The 24,330-nt window shown below is 37.2% G+C and overlaps 1 protein-coding gene across 1 annotated transcript in view; it reads right to left on the reverse strand.

The window, feature by feature from the left end:
* The window catches only part of PLD5 (phospholipase D family member 5), a 181,363-nt gene that overhangs the window by 111,833 nt on the left and 45,200 nt on the right, over positions 1-24,330 (reverse strand). The window lies entirely within an intron of this gene.

A 24,330-nucleotide genomic window follows, 5' to 3' on the forward strand; every position in this document is an offset into this window, starting at 1 on the left:
CCATGAGGTACAGTGAAGGCAAAATTATTATTCACCAAGTATCACAACACCAGAAATAGGGCATGTTTATTGAAACTTGTAGCAGTTAAGTTTCAAAAAGATGAAGTACTTTTTTATGAAGTGGATATTGAGCATCTGGAATTTGTTGCCACGGGAGGCTGTGAAAGCAAACAGCAGCAGCAGGTTGAAAAAGAGATTAGACAAAGCCTTTGAAAACGTGTTCAGAGCAGATGCTGAAGAAAACAGGCAGGGATGTGCCTTCTTATAGAGATGATGGGGGACATGCTGTTGCCACTGTTAGACAGAGTACAGGACTAGATATGCCACGGGTCTGAACAGTAGAATATACTTTTTACACTCTTAAATAGTTTCCCTTTTCCACAAAAGGACCCATGAGTTATTGCAGAGTACAACCTGAACATGAATCGATCATGTCACAGTGTGCTGACTTACACCTCTGCATCCTGGTATAATGTTTGCACTGCATACAAGGCAAAAAATAATCCTTACCCTCTACTTCAACTTGGCATATTTTGTTCACGTTTCAAGACCACATGGAAACAGTTTAGAGAAAATCAACAATAAATATTTAGTCCTATAGTTACCACAGAAAGAAGAGAATCAAGAGTTAATTCTTCAGTAAGAGTCTCTTAACTCTTTCTGAAAGAGAAAATTCATTCTTTTGAATGTCTTCAAACAACATTCTATAATTTCAGTGTTTTCCAAGCAAACAAGGCATATGAAATCACACTGTCTGCCCAGAAGTCCTGTCTGCCCAGTTCTTTTGAATCTGTATTTGAAAGAGAGATTTATAGAAACGTATTTATCTCAGATGTTCTACGAAATCTGTACGCAGGTAGAATTGGCTGAGAAAGACCCAAATTAGTGCTTCTACTCAGAGAAAGATGGTCCAAAGTTTTGTCTCCCTGACACACACAGCTCAGCAACATGCAGCCTCGTGAAGATGGGAAGAATCACTGCTGCAGTGGGACACAGAGGGGTTGAAGCGCCCTGAGCACTCACCTGCAGCAAAGCAGCTGTGTTGGTTTCACTGCTCACTGAACAAACGTTTGATCCAACAGGTCAGCCATACAACACATGGACAAACACGTTACTATAAATAGAAAACCAATAAACTACTTTGGAAGAAATCCAAAGCTTTAGGGGTTATTTATCTGAACCTCCTCCACACAAAGTACTATATTACAGAAAGCTATTAACATTCAGAATATGAGCTGTATAAGAAAAAAGGGTTTCCAGCACATGACCAACTAACCTCTAATGCATTTTGTTGACCAGAATTGGTGTAAGAGCAGTGAAAAGCCTGAATACATTTTAGTTTTCGTGTGCTGTTTTCCCAAAACTGGGCCCTGCCTTCTCAACATGATAGATCGACTCAGTCTTCAGCATAATGTAAGACAATACTACAATTTGGCAACGCCAAAAAAAAAGGTCATTTTCTACCCTAAAAATAACAGTTTACTCAAATCCAGTATCTCCTGGAAAAAAAAAACCACCCAAAACCCAAACAAAAACCCAATAAAAAAATCTGAACATGGCCTGAACAACCAATTCAGAATACTATTAATACCACATTATTTAAAAATGCTGTAAACAGGATTTCTATATCCTCATCTCTCTCTACACATCTTTAAACCTGGAGCCTCCAAGTAAGGATTCTTAGCACTGCTAGGATTAGACCCATTGCTCCACCAGGAATTTTGCAAGTAAAAATTGCTGCGCTAAAGAAAGCTATAATTGATTTCTTTTTGCATCAGCACGCTACCATATAATAAAAGACAAAGTACATTTAGAAAAATGAAACCAAACAAAAAACCCAAACCAAATGCTAGAACTAATGGCAACAGTATTTGATTAACATTTTGGGGTGATCAAAACAGAAAGGTCGTAACGTACACTGAAGGGAAGGATGGAGAGAAGAAAATACATCTGAAAGGGGAGGGGGGGGAATTATGTCCAGCATGGGGAAAAAAATCCAGCAACAGAAGTCCGTGGTTCACAAAGCAAGAGTTGGAAAAAAAAAGAAGGAATCAGAAAGGTAAGAAAGAAGGAAAACAGCTATAAAAGACAAAACCAAGAGGTAGAAAGAAAAACTGAGGAATGAAAATAATTATAAAATTGAAAAGATACAAGAAGAAAAAAGGTAAAAAATTCAGATTAGCACTTGAGAGTCTACAAATTATAACACTGCAGCTTAAAAAAGTGTTACTAACATGTATACAGGTACAGGACTTAATTTTATTAGATCTTTTATGTACAAAAAAGAGACCTTCTATATGCAACTTTAGTTCACAACTTTAATTAAAAACTGAACTCAGTTTTCTTCAGAAATCAGGTGAAACACAGCAAATAACCACTGAGCAAACAAATGTTTAAAGGTCTATTCTTTCCCATCACGAACTGGATCCTACAAGGTAGTATTTTGAGAAAGTATGAAATTACTAAATACGTCAAGATGCAAGCTAGTTTAGTATATCGCAGAACAGTCCATTTAAAATCAGTTATACTCATTGGAAGACAGGTGGCTGGGGGGAGCAGATGATTCAAAGACTGGCCTATAGTCTACAGGTCCAGGTACCAGCAGGCGCTGCGGTTGTCTGGTTGCTAGCAGAAAATGCCCTTTGCTGTTTTACATCCTTTATGTATGACTCTGGAGTGTACAGCACAGCAGGCCAAGCAGTTGGAAAGCTCCAAGTAGTAACCCTACTTCTTTCCTCATCTAGTTTAAATTTTATGTTGATAGTCTTATCTCCTAATTGAAAACTAGACTGAAATATCAGAATCCCTACAAATCAGAATCGTCTGCAGACACTGAACAAGAAAATGCAGTAATTTGCCACATTGCATCTGCCTCTAGCTGGCAATTCTCTTGTTTTCATACTCAATAGGAAAAAAAAATGGTCTACATTACCACTATCTTTTCCACACTTTCTTTGCATTCATCATAATAACATTTTTCAATTAACACTGACGCATGAATTTCTTAAATCTCTTCTGGAATGAACTGTTCATTGTACACTTTCAACTTTTAATCTAAAGACTAATCACGTTTATACTAAAGTGAAATGGAACATTTTAAATTATAAAGAAGGGGAAAAATTACACTTTTCTTATTAGTTGCTAGTGAAACATGCTCAAAACCTTTCCCCTTAGACAGTCAGGCCCATTTTAAATATCTCACCAAGAGAGGAAGGGCATCCCACATTTGAGGTACCCAAGTCATGCATTTAACAGGCCTAACACATATTTCAGGTTTTATTTCTGTTTTGTCACCTTTGAACACCAAAATCAGCTGGAGCATTGCACTGGCAGCACAAGTCAGCTAAAATGACTCCAGAGCAATTCCATCCCACTCCACAGGATCAGTCTAATACACGTTGCTCTGGCAGCACAATTCTGCCCCAAACTAGCCAGGACTGTGGCAACTGTAAGACAGCTGTAGCTCTTCAGGTAAGGCTCCAAAAGGAGCAAAATATAACAGCTGCAAATGTTCTAAATTTCAGAAAAATCTTGTCATGCTATTAAGGCACGTTCCAGCCTAAGGACAATGTGTTGAGATGGTAACATCCAGCAATTCAGACCACTAACATTCTGAATCCAGGACAAGCAGCACTCAGGAACAGAGGACAGGACAGGGTGTGCCCTGGCAAACTGCGGGATTTAGCACTGCAGCACACAACAAACAAACTTTTACGTGTAAAGGACCTTTTTAGAGAAAATCCAGTAAGCCTAACAATATCAGTGCAAGTATGTCCATGACAGATCATCCCATACCACTTTGGCATCCAAAAAGCACCTAAACATCTCTGTGGGTCTTACCTATATCTATGCCATGTTCCCTGAAATCAGTGAGTGTCTGAAACGTAGATTCTGGTTCCAGGACAGTTATTAAATGTATAAATTTTTTATATATATATATTTTCTTAAATATATGTATTTATACACAGACAAACACCCCACATATATATAATAATGACTGTTAACAGCCAACATAAATCTGTTTATAAATTACAATAAAAAATTATTAGTATGTTAGATTAGTTATATATGTTTATTTGTGAAGGTAAACCAGACTATAAGCAGATGAATACACTGCTTTCATACTTTTGATCTCTAATTTAAAAGTGCAAATGCCTCTGTTGTGTTTAAAAGTAACTATAATTTATTTTGGTACTCTAGTAACTGTGGGGGAAAAAAACCCTAACCTAGCGACATATTCAATTAGGTAACCTAAAACTTGCCAACAGCACAGCATCAACTGAAAAAAAAAAAAAAAAATCACATTTCTTTCAAAAAAGTTTTATCTAAAATGCTGCTAACAAGACTTTAAGATAAACTAATTGAAATTTAAAAGTCATGAAGAATTTTTTTTTTCCCAATGTTTGCATATGTCAGTTTTGGGAAATTAAATGATCACATGTACAGTCAAGCTTCTTGCACATAGCCTTTCATTGTTTTTTCTAAAATTCTTTCAAAAAAAGACAAGACCAAAAAAACCCCACACACTTAAAAACAAGAAATTGTGGCCACTGGCACATAAACGTCATCAGGGAGGCTGTTAGACACAAATTTGAGCTCAAATTCACCACTCTACTTGGAGCACTTTTTTTCTTAGCCAAATTAACAAGGCAAAATACATTACCTTGAAATTTTTCCACCGAGTTTTAAGTATTTCTTCCTGCGACTGAGGACAGGCTAAGAGTGCATGTACCACCAATAACAACAACATCATGGTAAGTCCCGACAAAGCAATCATTCTACAGTCAAAGGCTGAGGGTGCAGCTGAACCCAGAGGTACTAACTTGGTGTGTTACATGAATCATAAATTGCCGGTTTCCCTTTCATAAAGTGTAAAAGATTTCAAATAACTTTTTTTTTTTTTTAAGAGTTTGCTTTTACTCGTTGTGATGAGACACACTTAAGGAAAAAGTTTTATTAACACTATTATAAATTGACACAAGTTACTGAAACGAGATTATCTTATACAGGATGCATTTATTTTTAGCTCATTCTGAATTTCTAACTACAATGTGAGTACATATTGAAATAATAAATTTGCCATTCGGCCAAGCAAGTTAATTCCATTGTCACAGAGAACACAACCAATGTGACTTTCACAATAGGAATTATATTCTACTTTAAAGAGAGAGAAAGGAAAATAAAGAGGGCCTTATGATCCATAGTTAATTAGAGATATAAAGGTAAACTAGTTAATTATAGTGATTAAGTGTATCTGATCTATGCTTTCTTTCTTATGACAGACTTGAGAGCTAATTTAGTTACCATGTTTTTTATCCTATAAAATTCTGTATTTGAATTAAATGACAGTATTTGTAACTTTTATATCTTAAGTAATTCTACTTGACGGATAATTCCCTTACTGTCTAGAAAATACGTAACATTATGAGTAAAGATGGGACTGCGGTATTGACTTTGTTTTCTGCGAACTCAAAATTATATACATAACTGATCCCTACTATCATTTTTGGAAATAGCAAAGATATTTGGTCCAGATCGTTCCTTGCCTGCCCAATGCCTTGAAGAAATTCTCTATGTCAAGATCCCTGAATTTCTGGAGAAAATGAACAAGAGACAAAAATCTCCCTCCTTGCATCTGATACTTGTTTATGATTCCAAATTACACTTTTTATGGTGAACAGAGTACTGAAGAGTGGGATGTCACCAGGAGCAGCACCATCCCCTACTCTGCATGCAAAGCTCCAACTGAAGAAAGCCAGGTTGGAAGTATCTGCTTTCACATGCATCCCACAAAGAATGCTGACTCTCCTTGGAGGGGCCCCAAGGTCTCTGCTTTGCTCACTTTTCTCTGAGCAAGAGGGACATTCCACTTCAGTTCTTCTGGGTTTTGTTTAGTGTGATTGTGGTTTTTTTTTTGGTTGGTTGGTTTTTTTTTGGTTTGGTTTGGGTTTTTTTTGGGGGGTGTTGGTGGGGAGGTTATGTTGGGATTTTTGTTTGTTGTTTTGGGGTTGGTTTTGTTTTCTTGGGTTTCGTTGGGGTTTTTTGGGTTTTTTGTTTGTTTGTTTTTTAAATGAAAGCAATTCCTAGCAAATCAGGAATGATTTAGGTGAGGAAAAAATAAATTCCTCAAAGTTTTCAATGACCAGAACGCCTGGTGCTAACTACATGTAATAATTTTTTAATTATAAGTCTTATTGATTCACAAATATTTGATCAGAAAGGCTTTCCCTGAATCACAATGACAGAACAAAGACTTGAATATGTAAAATAAGAATAAATTTATAAGCACACATGAATATATAACAAGCAAACAAAACAAGAGCACCAAGAGAAAAAAAAAAGTTAAGAACAAACAGGAGCAGACCTTTAAGACCTCCAATCTTCTACTTCCCTCTACTGTAATTTCTTTCTGGATGAGACCTGTTACAGTGTTCTCAATATACCTCATTGTTGTAGGAACACTTTTGCTACCCCTCCTGGAATTGACATAGACCACTATGTGTAGCGAATCAAGTAAACTGGCCAAAGTAAATTGTTCCTGGATGTCCTCTTCTTTCGCTGTCCCAACTATATTTACCCTTCCCTCTTTTCCTGTTCCACTCAACAGCAAAAGGATTCATTATCATGATCTTACTCCCAGCAACAACTCCCCACTCCATTCTGCCATATTAAGTTTCTCTCTTCATACAGTGCAGAGAAAAGTCCACAAAAAAGGACACCAGGTTTCAAAAACAACAGCAGATAACAGATATCTTGAGGGGGGGACAAAAAAGTCAGCACCAGAAGGATCCAGTTTTGATAGGGTCTCAGACATTTGTTTTCTAGAGTACTGCAACCGTGCAGCAGAGTGCACAACTACTCTACTCTGATTAACTTTTCACCTTTCACTGGAATTACCAGATACCTCTTTCACCAGCAGCAACGTTCCCCCGTTAGCCTGTCCTGTGCTGTCTTATCTCCATATTAATAAGGCCAGAATCCTTCTGGTATGTCGGGATATGAAGGTGTCCTGATTTACAGCCTTTCATCAGGTTTTGTTTCTCTGCCTTGTTTTTCTCACTTATTACCTTTGCGGAAAAGGCTTTTGTTCTACTCTTTCTTAGTCTAATAATATATTATAGTATTATTCGACTGAACTGGGCCATTGCCTATCGTTCTGTTATCTAGTCAAAACATTTATTTTGGTTTTCTTACACTGTTTATATGAGATTTAAAAAAAAAAAAAATTTTAAAAAAATTCCACAACATTATACATAAGGATTATCTATCAACTTCATAACTGACTGAACATACATTAAAAAATGTTAGTTTGGCTTCCCAATAAAGTAAAAAAACTGAGAGAGATAAAGATGAACCTTGAATACAAAATAACAACACAGTGATTTGACATGGTGGGGGCACACATCCCTCACTTATGTTTCAATGATCCTGAAAGGAGAGGAGGTGTATTGCACCTCACCAATAGAAGTGATGATGTATCAGAGAAAGTTTCAGGAAAGAGTATCTGCATGGCAGAGTGTCACTAAGCATTATCACCTTTCATCCTACTGTGAAGTCCAGTATTTTTCTTGAACAATTTTTTTACCCTTTTTTGACAACAAACTTCATTGGGAATACTCTCTTAGGAGGAAAACAAAATTATTTGCAATAAAAGTCTCTCATAGCAGACAATTAACTGAGGAAAATTGTTTTGGGCAAAGGCTTGTACTCACTACACCTTACAAAGCCTTTTTAAACTGCAAAATAATGTGCAGCTCAAGTTTTCAGTTTAACACCAAGGCCCTAACACAGCAGAAGCATCTAGAGAAAGGTGGAGAGATTTATCTGGAAAATCTCAGTCTCAAGATGGCAGTTTCATGTCCAATCTAACAATAATTTAGTAGAAGCGCTCTCTCAAAAAAGTAGCCATTTTGTAAAGTTCTATAAAATTCATAGACATCTCCATTTCATCTGCCACACTGTCACAAATGTTCATGTAATAAGGTTCCAGCAGTCTCAAAATATGGAATTTTTCTCATTTCTCAGAAGGTAGAAAATGCTAAATAATAGCTAGCACTTTGGAAGTAATTTGAGATATGTAGCTCTTATACTGTCATATTATATTAATTTGCATTTTAAGTTTTCTCCTGAAAGCAATAGCTGTAAAACACATGCATGCTGTACTTACAAAAACAAGCTTAGAGTCTAAATAATTTTTGTATGCATTGCTTAAGGCTGAAATGTATTTCACATGAATAAAAACCAATACAATGTTTATTGTGTGTTGTTAAAATAATAAATGAAATTCAAGTAAAATTAGGTATACATTTGCTTTCTGAATGTGTAACATTTTAACATACATAATTCTAAGCAATGCAGATGGATACTCTACTACTCACAAACAACAGACTCAGATAACACAAGGTTGAAAAAATTTCCAGATTATGCTGTGTCACCATGTGTCCCTGTACATACTTGTTGAGACAACAGTGGTTCTCACAATTCCTAACTTACAGATCCCCTCTGTATAGGAAATGTAAGCCTAATGGCAACGGGCTTGCTTTTCTTAGTTTTCTAGCATTTGTAAAGAAAATTAATAAAATGTCTGGTGGTATAGATACACTACGTATATGTCTTTTTCAAAACAAACTATTTTGATTCTGTCTTTCTGAGAGAATATACAATATCAGAATAAGACAAGACAGACCTACTGCAAAAGCTACATGAAAGGCTGTGTATGTGCTCATACTATCAGCCGATTGATACTCCACATTCATGTCTGTGTAGATTTTATTTTTAAATTGCAGGTATTTATTCCCATATGAATCTATTCAGTGACTTCCACAAAAATAATTACAGAAAGCATTGCTCCACAAACTAAAAGGGTTAATTTTGTTAACTGACACGCATTGAATAAATTAATGGTAGCCAAGCAAATTAATAGATATCTTTGCTGGCATTAGTAAGAAATATGCACATATACTCTTATATGTCCTACAAAGCTTATTTTTGGGCAAACGCCATTGTATATCAAAAGCATAAAATAGTATTTCCCAAACTTTCAGGGTCGCTGAAACACTCCCAGGCCTCAAGAGCTGTAATAGAAACCTGTACCTATTTATCAACGCAACACAATTGCAATAAAAGTGAAGTAAACAGTAATATTTAATAGAGTTCAGCAAGTGAGATATGGATCACCTACCCTAATTTTTGTAGGTTATCAGTGCTGTTTGGACTACACCCTACAAAATGGCACAGACGGAGAGAGTTTAAGATCTGGGGTCAAAGTTACCTTGTCCTATAGAGGAGAGAGATGCAGAAGATGCACACTCAAACCTAACTCTCCAAACAAACAGCAGAGGTGTTTGAAATATATATTCTAAGTATATAGTATATGGCAAAAAATTTCATAGCAGCTTTGAGCTAAAGACATGCATATGCATGCTGTATAGGCATAAATGTCCATGAACACACCGAGGTACTATATCACTAAGAATGACAAATGCTTTCAAGTAAGCTTCCAAATGAGCCACACATCACTGTTTAGAAAGGAGTTGCCGGAGAGAGGGTTGCTTTGAAACGCTATCCTTATCCACGAAAGAGCCATGGAGCTTGCTAGCACACTCCCAATGCAGATTTAAGTCGCAGTATGAGCCATGATCTTCTGTGCAATTTCTCATGTTCCCCATTTTTATACTGATGGCAAACTTCCCGTCTGCTCCTGCCCTTCTCTACTCCCCACCTTTCTTTTTTATTGAATTTGCTACTGGCTTTGAACAAGCTGCTGTCTATAATAGCAATTTTACCACTGCCTTTAAAAGGAACAAGGCTTAACTCAATATTCAAAAAGCATATTTAATTTTTTTTATATTGCAAAAACCAAAAATCAATTTTTAATAAAAATGTGATAATTTTTTTTTTCAAATAATAAAACTGTAGCCTTTTTCTTTCAAGGGGCATTAAAATGCAGACTTTAATCACATAAAAGTCACTCATTCACAACAACCATTTTTAGGGACAATATGCACTTCACTGTTTAAAACCTTTGTCTTTTCTTCAGTTCACTGTCTGGCTATGAAAAATCCAGTTCCCTATGGACCAAAAGGCATAATTAGATATGTGCGTAAGCCAAAACTCATCCACTTCACTGAACTCAAATTCAGATTTTGCCAAGGACATAAAACTGCAACTAAAATCTACCACATTCATTTTGCCACATTCAGAATGTACAGCCAGGTAGCAACCCCAGAGTTCAAGCACTTCTCCTGTTTCATATGGTTCTCTGCTAGACAAACCTCTTGATCTGATTTTGAGATTGTTCTAAATATATAAAGAAACACTATCCATACATCAGATATGGTATAAAGTCATCAGCTTGATTTAGCCTTTGAATACAAAAATTTTGATCAAAATTTAATAGATGATTCAAAGCATCTGGCACCTTATAAAATATTCACATATTACCCTAATATATTACCAGGAAGAGATGGCATTTCGATTTTCTGTTGTTGCTAAGACTTTTGGACAGATTTATAATTTTCTTTGTTCCTTTCCTCTGTGCCATTCTTCAAAGGTCCTTTCACAACATGCAACAGTTCTAGATTTTGTCCCTCCTGTGACAATTATGCTCCTCTAGAGGACACACCAAATGGGAAGACACCTCATTTTGTCTGCTAGGACTGCAAGGCTGGATTTGTTTCTAAAAATTAACCTTGTGCTCAGCTGCTGAGGTTTTTACTCAACAATAAAGCAATGACAATAACTTCTTTTTCTGTTTGCAACTCTGCTCAATTATCATATACATACTGCTAAAATAATCTTACTAAGTTCATTGACTTTCTTCAAAATTTGCACTAATATAAACACGAACAGAATTTGACCCTTGTTCTTCTTAGCTTCTCCATGGCTGACAACTTCTACAAAATTATTTAGTAAAGACGAAAATATTTAAAAACATGTCATTCTGATATATCTGTTTCTTGCATGGCTTTTGGCTTAGTTTTTACATTAAAAAAACAATGGGTATACTGGCAACTAACTGAGCTTGCTATCTCAACTACAGACTAATAATTTCGTAATAAACTGAGATACTTTGCAAAAAATTATTATAAAGCTCAATAGTTTTGCCTAAGCAGCACAGAAACTATGCTTTTAAAAATGAGAGGAAAAAGTTACTAGTTTCCATCTAAGCCACAATAGTTCAAACTGAAGGAAATTACCTAACAATTCATAAATTCAATAAATATGCTTGCACTTACCCAGAGATCCCTCCAAGGACATAGACTCTATTTGCTATATCTGCAGAAATTAATATATTCCCTTTCTGATGTTTTGTAGCTGTGCAAATTACTTTGTAGATGGCAACTTTGGCAATTTATCTCTTTACTATACACGAATGGGCTCCGAGACTGTAAATTATTATCTGACAAAAAGCATCTCTCCAGTTTTTTGGCTCAATGCAAGAATTTTCCAATGCTCTGTTCTCCTCCAGACAATCACAACTCTTCCTGTAGAAAGCTGAAAGAAAGTACCCAGGCAAACTTCTTAGATCAAATGAAGATCTACAACAAGTTTGAGAGAAAGAAAAAATTATCTGAAGGTTTAAAAAAAAAAAAAAAAAAGGCAAAACCAAAAGAAGTTTGAAAAAGTTTGCCATCATCTTATACTTATTTTACCTTAGATAAGTACGGTGCAGAACACAGCATGTGATCTAACAGTCATTTGAAATGTTGTAACTAATGGTTTGGATGGTATCCTTTTTGAAAAGCAAGCCCTTTCTCTTCTGCTCTCCAGCCTCTGTGTTGTCATCCTTCAGCTGGGCTGCCATAAAGCACAGTTACTTCAAGGAGGGTACCTAATGTGTTGTCAAACTGGGCCACTCTGCCACAGCAATAGCCAGGAAGGGAATGGCCTTACCCTATCATTATTCTAAGAGCTGGAATGGCTACAGGGCAACACCAATGCCATCAAAATGAATTAGTGCTCACTAGATGATGGCTGCCGAGGATAATAGAGTTGCAGAAGCTGTTTAAGGCCACTTTTCTCAACAGCAACCTTGGCATATTGTACAAGGTGATGAAAACTGAGTTGGCAGATAGAGGGCTTAGACAGTGCTGCTAAGAAAAACTTTTAAAAATCTTTATTATTTCTCATGCACAACCTGAAAAATGTGGTTCTGGTAATGTAATATTACAGGATCCAAACTGCCCTTTTCAGCCTCTCTGACAGAAGACAGGTCTATGTACTAGAATGAGGTAGGCCTACGGGATGGAGGACAGAAAATGAAGACTAAAGTTGGAGGGTCACCAAATAGAGTGGTACGACAGAGGAATTTAAATAACTCCTTTTAGAAATGTGATAAGACAAGTACCACAAAAATATTACCGATATTTGATGCTGAATTGTCCTGAAAATGACACATTGACTCACAGGTAAATGTAGCAAAAGACCTAAAGAGTCATGTTTGTATCCATAACGCCACCCAGGGTGAGTGCTCCAGCACTATCACAGTAACTACAGTACTTGCGCTTACCCTCTGTGGCCTTGACGTTAGTGCAGAGTATAATGAAGAAAAAAGTCCTGTCATGTTGCATCTGATATTCAGAAACTCCTTCCATAATGAAGCTATGCTCAAGTCCTTTTATCTTTTTTTCCCCTTTATCATCTAAGTGTCTGGAATAAGGAATAAAAACCAATCTTTTATATAAAAAAGTGGCAGTATATTTTGCTTTTTCTTGTGCAATAATACTATCATTTTGCTACCAGTCACTGATTGTCCCTCAACTTCAGCAAGTTCCCTGTCTCATCTTTGAAAAGGTATCTTTGCACTGGAGAACAAAGATGCATTTAGACTTTGTAGCGTGCCCCAACACCTTCACTCAAAAATCCAGGGAGGCTTCAGTATGTTCTACAAAAATCTTTTGACTGCTGTCAGAAGTGTCAGAAAACAACATAAAAGTCCCCTCAAAATATGGGAGGGTGCCAAAAGCAGAAGGAGCAGCAGAGGCAATTTCCATCTTCCCTTTTAGGTTGTCTTCATTTTCCAATATGTGCTCGGAAACTTCCAATAGTTTCAACTTGTCCCTGCCCATGGCCATAGCAAATAGCTAACTGTGGCTCTTATCATGGCTTATTCCACCTATAATACCATATAAAAATCTATGCAACTGTGATACTTCATTCCAAAATGCGAGTCCAATATTAAAACACTACATGCTGATTGCCAGGAAGACCTCCCTCCCTCCTACTAACTGAAGTAATTTTCCCTGTCTTCGTTTATGAAGGTACAGAGAGTTTTTCCTCTTCTTTGAATGTTACACTATGTTCTCCCTCTGCAGTACAAGTCTTCTTTAACCACCAGTCACATTTTAATTCTATTAATTAATATTTCAGATAGACTTGGTTAATAAATACATTGCAGATATACATAGATAGTTAACAGAACCTGCAAAGGAATTCCCTCCTTCATTTTATCCTCCTGGCCCCAACCCCTCCAAACATTATAATTTCTATTATTAATCTCTGTCCAAAAAAACGCATGGAGATTTAGGGATTTTGTTGAGGGAAGAAGAAAGATTTTATTTTTTTTAATTCAGGGAGTTCTGAATATTGTAAGCTAACATAAGCACTGTAAAGCTAAACACTGAAAAAGTGGTACTCGGATAAAATCATTTCTACATCCCTTTTATCTTTAAGAAAAAACCTATCAGAAATAACCTGTAAAATCCCATCAGTGCATCGTTGAAGAGTCTAATACAGTAACAATTTACTGAAGTTAAGATTTCCTCCCCCAATGTTAGCAAGTGCACTTTGAAGAAACATTCATTACTGCTTTCATTGCTCATTTTCTTAGTCACATGACAAAATTTATCCTAGTGGGCAGACAGCTAGCTGACGACACAAAACTAGTCACAGATTAGTAAAGGTGGCAGCCAAAGTCAAGAAATGGCAGTAGGACCTACTGATGTTGAGCGACTGGATGGTACCAGAAAATTATATAGCTGCATATAACAGTGCACATGACATTTCTGATTTTATTTACATCAAAATTAGTTTTAAACTGAGTATTACCATCTATGAGCAAGATCACAGTTATAGTATATAACCTTATGGAAACATCAACTTAGTGTCTGGAGGTCAGAGACAAATTGAATTACCAGAAGGGGAACAAAACACCAAAGAAAATTTCTTCACATTGTACATTTTTACACATTTCTGTACACACAACCTGAAAGCCACATGCAGTTCTGGTCCACTCATTTAAAAAAAAAAAAAAAAAATCTCAGAAAACTGGAAAAGGTATGGAAAAAGGTAAAAAGGACAATCAAAGTCTAGAATGTTTCTGTGTAAAGAAAGATTAAATAAACTAGTAGTCTTCAACTTGGAAAAAGATCTGACTAAGGGAGGAATGTGACAGAACTATAAATTCATAAGCGGCACGGAAAAGATGACTAAGAAACAGCTATTCACTGTCTTTTCCAATAAAAACATTAGAGGGCTTGATTAATTTAAAATTAATTATGTTGGCAAGTTCAAAATGAACAGAAGAAGCTAGTCTTCCTCACAAGGTACTGTTAAGTTGTAGAACCCCTTGCCATGGGACACCATAGATGCTAGAAAATGGATTTCTTTGGGTTTTCTTCATGAATGGAGAAAACCCCTGGGAGCTAGTAAAGACAAAGATACCAACTCCAGTAACTGGAGATTACAATGATTGGCTTTGTTTTCTTCCCTCTGTCAATCTCCTGTCAGAGACGGGACACCAGGCTGGCTGGATGTTCAGCCTGAACTGTACATCTGCTCCCATGTTCTTGGTACACCTTTCCTGAAGAATAACGCTGGCTAAACACTCCAGGACTGTATTTCAGGGCATTACTGTTTTAAGACACACTGTCTGCTCAACATTAGTAATGTATGCATTTATAAGAGAAAATAATACTGAATGTCCACCACTTGTATTTTCTTTTAAGTTCAACATCTTCAAGGGATGACAGTACACACAGCACTAAGGAAATACCCGCAAGCATAGGTAATAGCAGGGCCCTGAGGGCACCCACATGTCTTACAGGTCCTGGCCAGCCCCCAGAGCTCCCCATACCTGCCCATGCCCATGTCAGCCCCTGGGGCTGTCAGCCCCTGCCCTGGCAATGTTGCAGCAGGGACAATCACCAGCTCACCACAGGCCTGCCCTGCCATGGGCCCTGCTTAGCTGGGGCCACCTGTGGCCTGATGCTTGGCACCAGGCCTGCCCCCCAGCTGCAGGTTTTTTTTACTGCAGTTGTGCTTGCCTCAAAATCTACACCAAAGGACAACCTCACCGACCACCATTTTTAGGGGCATGCCTTGCAGACACAGGGAAGTCACTGCCTTGCACATGGGCTGTCACCCATGACAGAAGGGTCTCAGCTGCGCCTGCTTCGGGACCCAGAGTTGTCACTTCTGAGTGATCACATTAGGTAAGCTGTCCTAATGGTTTAAGCAAAGAGTGACCATACAATCTGATTCTGTCTCTATTTAACTTAAAACACAGCAACAAAGTCACACTATTTGAATGCCCTTAGATTGCAATAAACTGCATGTTTAGTAGAACTACCAGAATTTATGAGCCTGAACTCTCACTATCTAGGAGACTTTCATTGGAATATCTATTCTGAAGGACTTTTTCAAGGTTTCTTTCTTCTTACAGATCACTATAGAATGAATATTAACATTCATCTTTCAGCTTTATCTAGTCACTTTTACAAAGGAGATGTATTACTAGAAAAAAATTTAAACCTTTGGGTTGTTTAGTAAATTTTATTCATGGCATAGGAAGAGGAGGGAGACTAAGATCCTCTTTTACATCGATCTTTAAAAATTTAAGGCCATTTGTACTTCAATTTACGATGGTAATAACCTACTTGTGTTGCTTGAGTTTATTAAAATTAATGACCTCAATAAAAAGAACTGCACCAACATGAATTCAGAAAACAGGCTCCAATGTTAAAACATAAACCTAGTATTAACACTGTCTGACGTAATACAAACAGCATCCAATTCAATCAATTGAAAAAGTAATGCTATCAATCTAAACCCACTTGGTAATGTATTAGTCCTAGCCTTCAGAGGCATACACTTTTTCTTTATTATCGTACGAGACCTTGGAGCTCCCCAGTCCCACGCACTGCCACGTGTTGTGTGTCAAAGCACAGCTTCCGCATAGCAAGTACACTAGATTCATGAAGACTGTAGTTTGAATTTCTATTTGTTTTTCATTTTAAGAATTAAGTTTATCTAGAAAAAGTAGTGCTTTTCTACTGTAAGAACAGCTCTTGTATCTGTGGATTTATGTGATTTCATATGTATATATTTCATGTAAACACAAGCAGCAAGGTAAACAAGTCTTCATAACTACATACACAAAGGTACCATGTACTTTTGCTATATAGCCTGCTCCTCTTTCCCAAATAATAACGGAAGATAAATTTATTCTGGCAGTACCTCACAGTCACTCGAGAGGAAGTCTAGTCCTCAGAATTATCTCTATTTTGCCTTTAGCACACATTTTGGTAAGTTATTTTTTGCTTATTTTGAATAGACTCTGATTTTAACAAAAGGTAAATATACTTATTACCACTGAAAAAGAAAAAAAAAAGTAAAAAGAAGAGGTTTCAAGCTCCCCAAGTTGGTACAATTACAAAAGATTTGTATGACTCTCAGTAAATAAGGACAAATCATACACTCAATGTCAATGAGTGAAGCAACATCCATTGAATTTAATGGAACTGGCACAAAATTGAGTATATTGATATCACTAAAGAGAATGAAGAAGTTCTGCTAGTCCCCCTGGAAACTTGACCAGGCTGTAGTTGATAAAGGTTTCTACTAAATAGGATTAGCAACTAATAAACCACACAGGGAAGATAACAGTCCTCACCATCTTACAGCTAGGTAAAATATGTCTGTTAGTGGTTGCCCAGCATAGAGGAAAAACAAATACAAGCGATGCATTGCAGCTGGAAAATTTCTGGCTATTTCTTTGGCCAGTCTCAACAGAGTAAACAAGAATCTAGTCCCTTTTTTCCCTATTCAGGATTGAGGGGGCAATTCACCCAGCAGTAAAAATACACAATCTACATCTATTCTGTGAATAATTCAGAGTTTACCAGGCCATGATCCTAGGACCACAAAACCAGCTATGAAAAAACTGGAGTTGTTCAAATAGAAAGAAAATAATAATAATAAAAAAAAAAATTAGTTGACACCAGTAAAAGAAGGTTCACTAAGTGTCAAAACTGAAAAATCTTGCAGTGTCATGAAGCAAGATCTCACTCCTAATTTATAAATACATTCTAACATCTCTGTTAACAGACCCACATTCCTTACACCTACAAATGCAAATCCACTACAGAATTCTTTTCTGGATTAATGGTTTCTAAAACTTAAGAACTCCTAATACTCAGCAAAGCTTAGTTTTCCTTGCCTTCTAAAATATTGATTCTTCAGGTAGGAAGAATATATTCTAATTCAGATGGTAAATGAGATGTTTTCCATTTTCTCCTATGCACTTTCCCTGATACTCTTAATTTAAAGAACGTGCAACATGTATGAGACAAATGCTTACAGCACAATTAGAGTTACACTAATGCACCATGAATTTCTTAGAGTAACATTAAAAGCAGCAATGAATCTTGACTTTAGATGCTGAAAAGGTTCATAAGTTTGGAGCACCAGTAACGTAAGCATCTTTGTATTATACAGTCTGCAGGAGGAAAACCACTAGAATTTACAGCTCTTTCTCAGAACTTAAGTGATGAACCTGAAAGAACAACCTGATAGAGAAAGCTATGAAAAATGATTCAGTAATTCAAAACAGCATTCAAAGAACAAGAGTCTCCCAAGCGACTTTCGTGACCAGAGGGTAAATTCCTGTGCTTTCTTCTGTGCTCTCACAGTCTTAACATACTGTAATTTTCATTTATGCTTAGCAATACTCTTGCCTTTATGAGCCAAATCAGAGATTCCTTGCCAAATCAAAGTCTGCAAAACTCTCCCCTGCAACAGACAATGTCTTCCATGCCAAAAGTCCAAAACTCTTGGTTAGTTTCCAAGCAAGCAGCTCCTGGAACTGATTCATTACAAGTGATGGCACTCACTGGAGGAAAAGGAAGGGCCTGCATGGCCTGAGGCAGGGCAGCAATATACAGCCTTGACTCATTTAAGTTGCCTTGGAAGCACAGCTTGAATAGAGACGGTCTTGACAACTCTCATATCTACAGAAGCTGCACAGAAAAAAAAGTGATTATGAAGCAATGTAGCTATTTAAGCCAGATGCTTGAAGTTGGATGATGTGAACATTTCTTCTATATTTCAGCTTTCAGTCATAATAGAGAAAAGATTTGTGGAACTAAAATATGTCATGAATATACTCCATTCTTACTGACTTATTATTTTTGTTGAAACATTTGTTAATTCACAGCGAGCATTAAAGAATAGCAGTGTGATTCTGCCAGTGATCTTCCATGATTTTTAGGCTACTAAGTAAATGAACCAGAAGAGCTGCAAACCACTTGGAAAGCAAATATACAATTTATTGTTGAAAAGACTGCTTCCTGGATGATTTTTCTAGGAGTGCTAGGTGATTTGTAGCTATCAGGATTCATAGTATACATCTATCTCAACTAAAGTCATCACCAAGACAAACTGAAGTAATAAACTGTGCATAGATCAGCATTTGGAAAGTGAAGCAAAACAAGCTGCAGTTTTAACATTTCAGAGCAAATTCCCAGATTTCCCACTTCTACCTCTAATTTGCAAATATCATCCCAGGGCTTTTTGCTGAAAGCTTCAGCACCAGAACTCTTTGAAAATCCTTTTGCCTCAGCACTGAGCAAGGGAAAACCTGCTTAGTTCATGAGATCATCTGTCACCAGTGCCAGCTGCAACACAGCAGCAGGATCAAGGTGGTGATCTTGATGACAGTTTGCAGACTGGAGATAGGTTTCCAGAGCTTGAGTTCATCCAGGTTTTAGCTGCACTGTTTTCTATGCTAGAAGGAAAATACAGGTCATTTTTTCTGACAATGCTTACATGTTTTGATGGCAAAGACTTGATGCTACAAGGATCCTACCTACCCCTCCAACTATTCCACTCTTCCCCCCCTTCAAGAAAAGTTGTGGCACACTGACAAAACAGCATGAGGAAGTTTGGACTGCCACTATCTAGGGAGCACATATTCCGTGGGCAGGCAGACTATTTCATTTGCCAGAGCTGTCAAGCCAGCCCTTTCTACAAACACTAGCTTAAGACAAAATAAAAGAAAAATTATAATAAAATGTTTTAAAAGCTGCATGCAGAGTGCTGAACAAATGCATAGTAATTAACTGGTTTCCTGGGTAACCAAGGGCAAAATTATCAGATCCGCTTGCTTAAAATTAGATTCTGAAATTTACATTTAGACATTTAAGAGTTGCACAACTTCCAGGTGTCCTGAGCTGCAGCTTTTTTGATTAACTGTACTCCAGCAAAGTATGCAAGAGTCAGTCCACAGTTTTGGGAACATAAGTCAGAAAGATTTTCCAGTTGTGACTTCAGTAAAAGTATAGAAAGTATATTTGCCAATATGTCAGCACCCACAACCTTTCAGACTCAAGCAGAAGTGACCTTTCAAAACTCTGGACAAAGTGAGACTCTAAATATAAGCATGAAGACCTAGAGATGTCTGCCTACCTAAACACAGCTATGAATGCAGTCTGCTGTACTAGAGTACATAACATGAAAGGACAGCTTAAAATCCAAGTGATTGATTTAGAGGGGAAATTAATGGCACAAACCCAACAAGAGAGCTTGGAAAATTGCCTTTCCCACCCCTCTCAGTATGTATCTGCATTTCTTGAAAGGGGCAACAGAGAAATAACACAGGTCAACTGATTAATACCTTGCATAAATCCAATTAACTATTCCCCTCTCCATGATAGACTTCCTGCCTTGCAAGCCTAGTATGGGTGCTCTGCATGCTTTGCCAGTCTTTTTGCCTCTGTTTGTTAGTATTAGCAAGCATGAGATCTCTGCAATGAGCTGTGCGGCAATGATTTAAATAATTACTTAGAAATTTTATTTATCACATGAAAAATGAAATGCACACTGGCAGATGGGCAATCATGAAAGAGGGTTTGGACTATCTAAATAATTTTTCTTTCAGGAATAGATAAGCTCTTCTGCAGTTTTCTAAACCAAGGAATCAGACATCTGGAGACCTAATTGTCACAGCTTAAAACTTATTTTTATACTTTTTTTTTTTTTTCATCTTTCAGCATGTGGGAGGCTGTGTGCATGGGAAAAAATGGTATTAACTGGCTAATCAGTGATTTCACATTACAAACAAACGCAATTACACATGCTTTTCTCTGGTTTGTACAATAATACCAGCCATTAAGTTAGCCGGTGTAACTTCATGAGACGATTGGAGTCCCACTAGGTACGCATTTGTCTAGGTGGGTTACAACTCTGTAACAGAAGTAGTGCGTGCATGTAGTTCACTAACTAGGATTCAGAAAACAACCTGCTGGGTAAAAAAGGAAATAAGAGGTTTTCTCTGCAGTTCACTCCTTTTATTTATTTATGAGAGAGAGAAAATACTCACTCTAAAAATGCAAAAAAAAAAATGTGACAGGTGGTAAAGAAGCATCTGAATTATGTTTCCACTCTTTAAGGAATTTAGTCATGGGAATTCTCATATTTCAAAATAATTTGAAATCTTCAGAACGTTATTCTCTATGGTGTTTCCTAGAAGCTTTTCTTCACTAATTTAAGCAAGAACAAACAACACTGAATTTTAATTAACTGTCAGGTACATCAGTTTATATTCCAAGCCTCCTCCAGGAAACAACTATTTTAGAATTTAAGATAGAAGAGTGTTTATAACACAATAAATTATATGCTTCTCACTACAGCCTAGCGAGTGTCAGGCCCTAAAGGTAGAAAAAAATTTTAAAATAAGCACAGTCTTCTATGTCCAGTATCCATTTCCCTAGAGTACACTGTCCATTCAGAAATTATGGTTTTGCTTTAAAAAATACATACACGTTTACTTGAACATAGAAAGTTCCATCTAAACATGAGGAAGAACTTCTTTACTTTGAGGGTGGCAGAGCACTGGAACAGACTGCCCAGACAGGTGGTGGAGTCTCCGTCTCTGGAGACATTCAAAACCCGCCTGGACACATTCCTGTGCAACCTGCTCTAGGTGGACCTGCTCTGGCAGGAGGGTTGGACTAGATGGTCTCTGGAGGTCCCTTCCAACCCCATATCATTCTGTGATTCTGTGATTTACACTACATAGCCTGAGATCAGAGACTCAGTAGAAAATACACAGGCCGCTACTGAAAATGCAAGAGACTTGTGTAAACTCATAATCTCCATATCTAGATTCTGCAAGTTTGCCAATATTCAGCTGTGGGTCTCACTTTGACCATTAAAAAAAAAGTATCTGCTATTGGTTTTAAGTCAGACAGTTATATAGGTTTAGGTTATGAAATCTCTTATATCTGACAGAATTTCAGCTTCATGGTTTTGGTTGGGATTTCTCTTTGAAATTAATCTGGCTGAATGCACCATCCTTCACCCAATGGCTAAGATGCAGTCTAGGTCAAAATCACTTTTTTTTTTTTTTTTTTTTTTTTTTTTTTTTTGTGCAACACAACACCACAATGTAAAGCAGTAAAGCAGAACTGGCAAAAACACTCAACTCCAGTTACTACGACATCTCAATATAGAGCAGCCAGTTGCAATATCGTAACATAATTCTGACTCAGTAGGAAAGTTCACAGTAAAGCAAACTGGAAAGAGCCTGGCTTTAAAACAGAGAACAGAGCCTGGCTCCTATTTTTCAGCTACAATGAGATGATTACACTGGGTTTTGATTTTTAAATAACAGTTGAGGAAAGTTATTTGATAGCTTCAATGTACCCTCCCCAAAGTAAACTGCTGTGCCAATTATTTTCACCATCTACTTTTCACTGCACTTCCTCAATCAGATCTGGAAACAAAATGTTACACAGCAACTTCTTAGTGTAGCAAAATAGTCAGCAGCGGTGGGCACAGGCAGGGGCAGGGCAGTGAGCCCCAGCCTTGGCCCTGTCCCTCGCGTCAGAGCTCCTTGCTGAGGGCCAATACACAAAGCATCCTCAGGAGACTTGAGGTCCTCCTACTAAAGGTTTCTTTGGGCAACACTATGAGCGTAGCCCACAATGTGTATTTTTGACTAATATTTTTTTGGGCCCCTTACCACAAAAAAGACATTGAGGTGCTGGAGCAGGTCCAGAGAAGAGCAACAAGGCTGGTGAGGGGTCTGGAGAGTAAGTCTTATGAGGAGAGGCTGAGGGAGCTGGGGTTGTTCAGCCTAGAGAAAAGGAGGCTGAGGGGAGACCTTATCGCTCTCTACAACTACCTGAAAGGAGGTTGTAGAGAGGCAGGGGTTGGTCTCTTCTCCCAAGTCACAGGGAGATTTTTTATTTTTTTTTTATCAGAGTTAGGTTGATGGTTGGACTAGATGATCTTAAAGGTCCCTTCCAACCTAGACAATTCTATGATTCTATGAAGAGCTTTCAGGTGCATCTAAGCTGTCCGTTCTTGCAAACAACTGTTATCACACACACCGTCTAGAGCTTTGTTTGGAGATAGTTAAAACAAATTCCACTGAAACCTTCTTCTTTCCACAGAAAATGAAGGAGTAGTGGGAGAAGGAGGGGGAACTGGAATATTCTTTTGTCTGTTTAGGATGTGATTAATGCCAGGAAAGTCACAACACACCATACCCAGTAGTAAGCACTTCCAAGATTTAGCCCTAAGCGACTGACTCTGTTTTCATTTCTGATGTCTGAGTCACTTCTGAATTACTTTCTAAGGAGGATAGTATTCAGCAGCAGGTGAATTAATATCATCGCCTCTTCCGGACACTTTTAAAGAAACATGAGGATGATTCACAACTGTGTCAACCATGCACACAATTTAAGTTGTAGTAAACAGACAAGAAAACCCATGACTTCAGAAAGTTTTCATAGTTCCCATACTTCTGCAAGAGCAAATAATTTTAAAGCGATGAAACGAACCTTTACAACAGTGGCCTGTATTAGTTCTCTATTAAAATTCCAGTGTAATATGCCCAATAAAGCACTTTGATCTAAAATTCCTTTCTGAAGACACAAAGATCATTAGAAAAAATACTGTGTTACAAATAGGAAACAAACTACTCAGAAAACCTTTACACCACTGATAAATTAATAACACGTACTATCATTCCAACCAAGGAATTTTTTTCCCTATAATTATCTAGTTCTGTAAAGTACTTTCTCAAGTAGCATCTTGCAGGTATCTTTTACATACATGCATTTAATTACTTGTTCCTGAAAAATCCTCCTACTCCCTCTCAACCGCTGACTGGAGGCATATATTATATGTGCTTCCCCACCACCACTGACACAGATCAGAGTGAATAGTTCACTGGTTTTGGACCATTAAAATGATACACAGCAAACACGCTACTTCCATAAGCTTGCAGTAGAGAATCCTTAAGGCTGCTATAACTGGTAAGAATATTATGGTCATTCTACATCAACATGCATTAGTGGTCTTTTAGCCTTTATTCACCTTTCAGATTCTTCTACAAATATTTTTACATTTCCTTTTACTAAAAAAGGCACTCTAATCAACAGTGAAGTCAGCTTAATTAGTAAATTTATGAAAGAAATATAGCATTCTGGAGACTTGTGATATGCTAAAAACCCCAAAACAACTACAGACATTAATGCAACACAAAGTCATATAAATTCTGAAGTGTTGTATACAGAACTTCCTTTTGTAACACAGTTAAGAAATTGCATGTTCTCTCTTATGATGCATGACATCAAAAATAATTTCTTCAGTTAGATTGTATGCATTTGCCATCACTTATGGGAGCTCTGAAATTGACACAGTAGAAAGATTCATATTTATCCTGGTACACTCTTAGATTTGTTTACTTTTTCCAAGCACTTAACTATACATGCACGTGTCCTATTAGATTGCAGTACTGCTGCCTATATGAAGCAAAATACCTAAATACACATTTGATAAAAGTTATAAATATTAACCCTATGGAAGTGTTTTGTTGTTTGGTTTTTTTTATCTTCAAAGGAAAGAACAAACAATGACTTTGTGCAATGGCACACATGACAAACACATGACTGTTATTGCCAAGCATCAGAGGAATAAACTGCTGTCACCCTAAAGCATGTGTTTTCAATCCATCCAAATCTACATCCATCATAACAGTTTCCTAGTATGTTTTTTTTTTCCTTCCAACAAACTTTTAACCCAGAATTTGACTGCCTCCTT

The sequence above is a fragment of the Numenius arquata genome, chromosome 2, assembly GCF_964106895.1.
Source record: "Numenius arquata chromosome 2, bNumArq3.hap1.1, whole genome shotgun sequence".
Taxonomy (NCBI): domain Eukaryota; kingdom Metazoa; phylum Chordata; class Aves; order Charadriiformes; family Scolopacidae; genus Numenius; species Numenius arquata.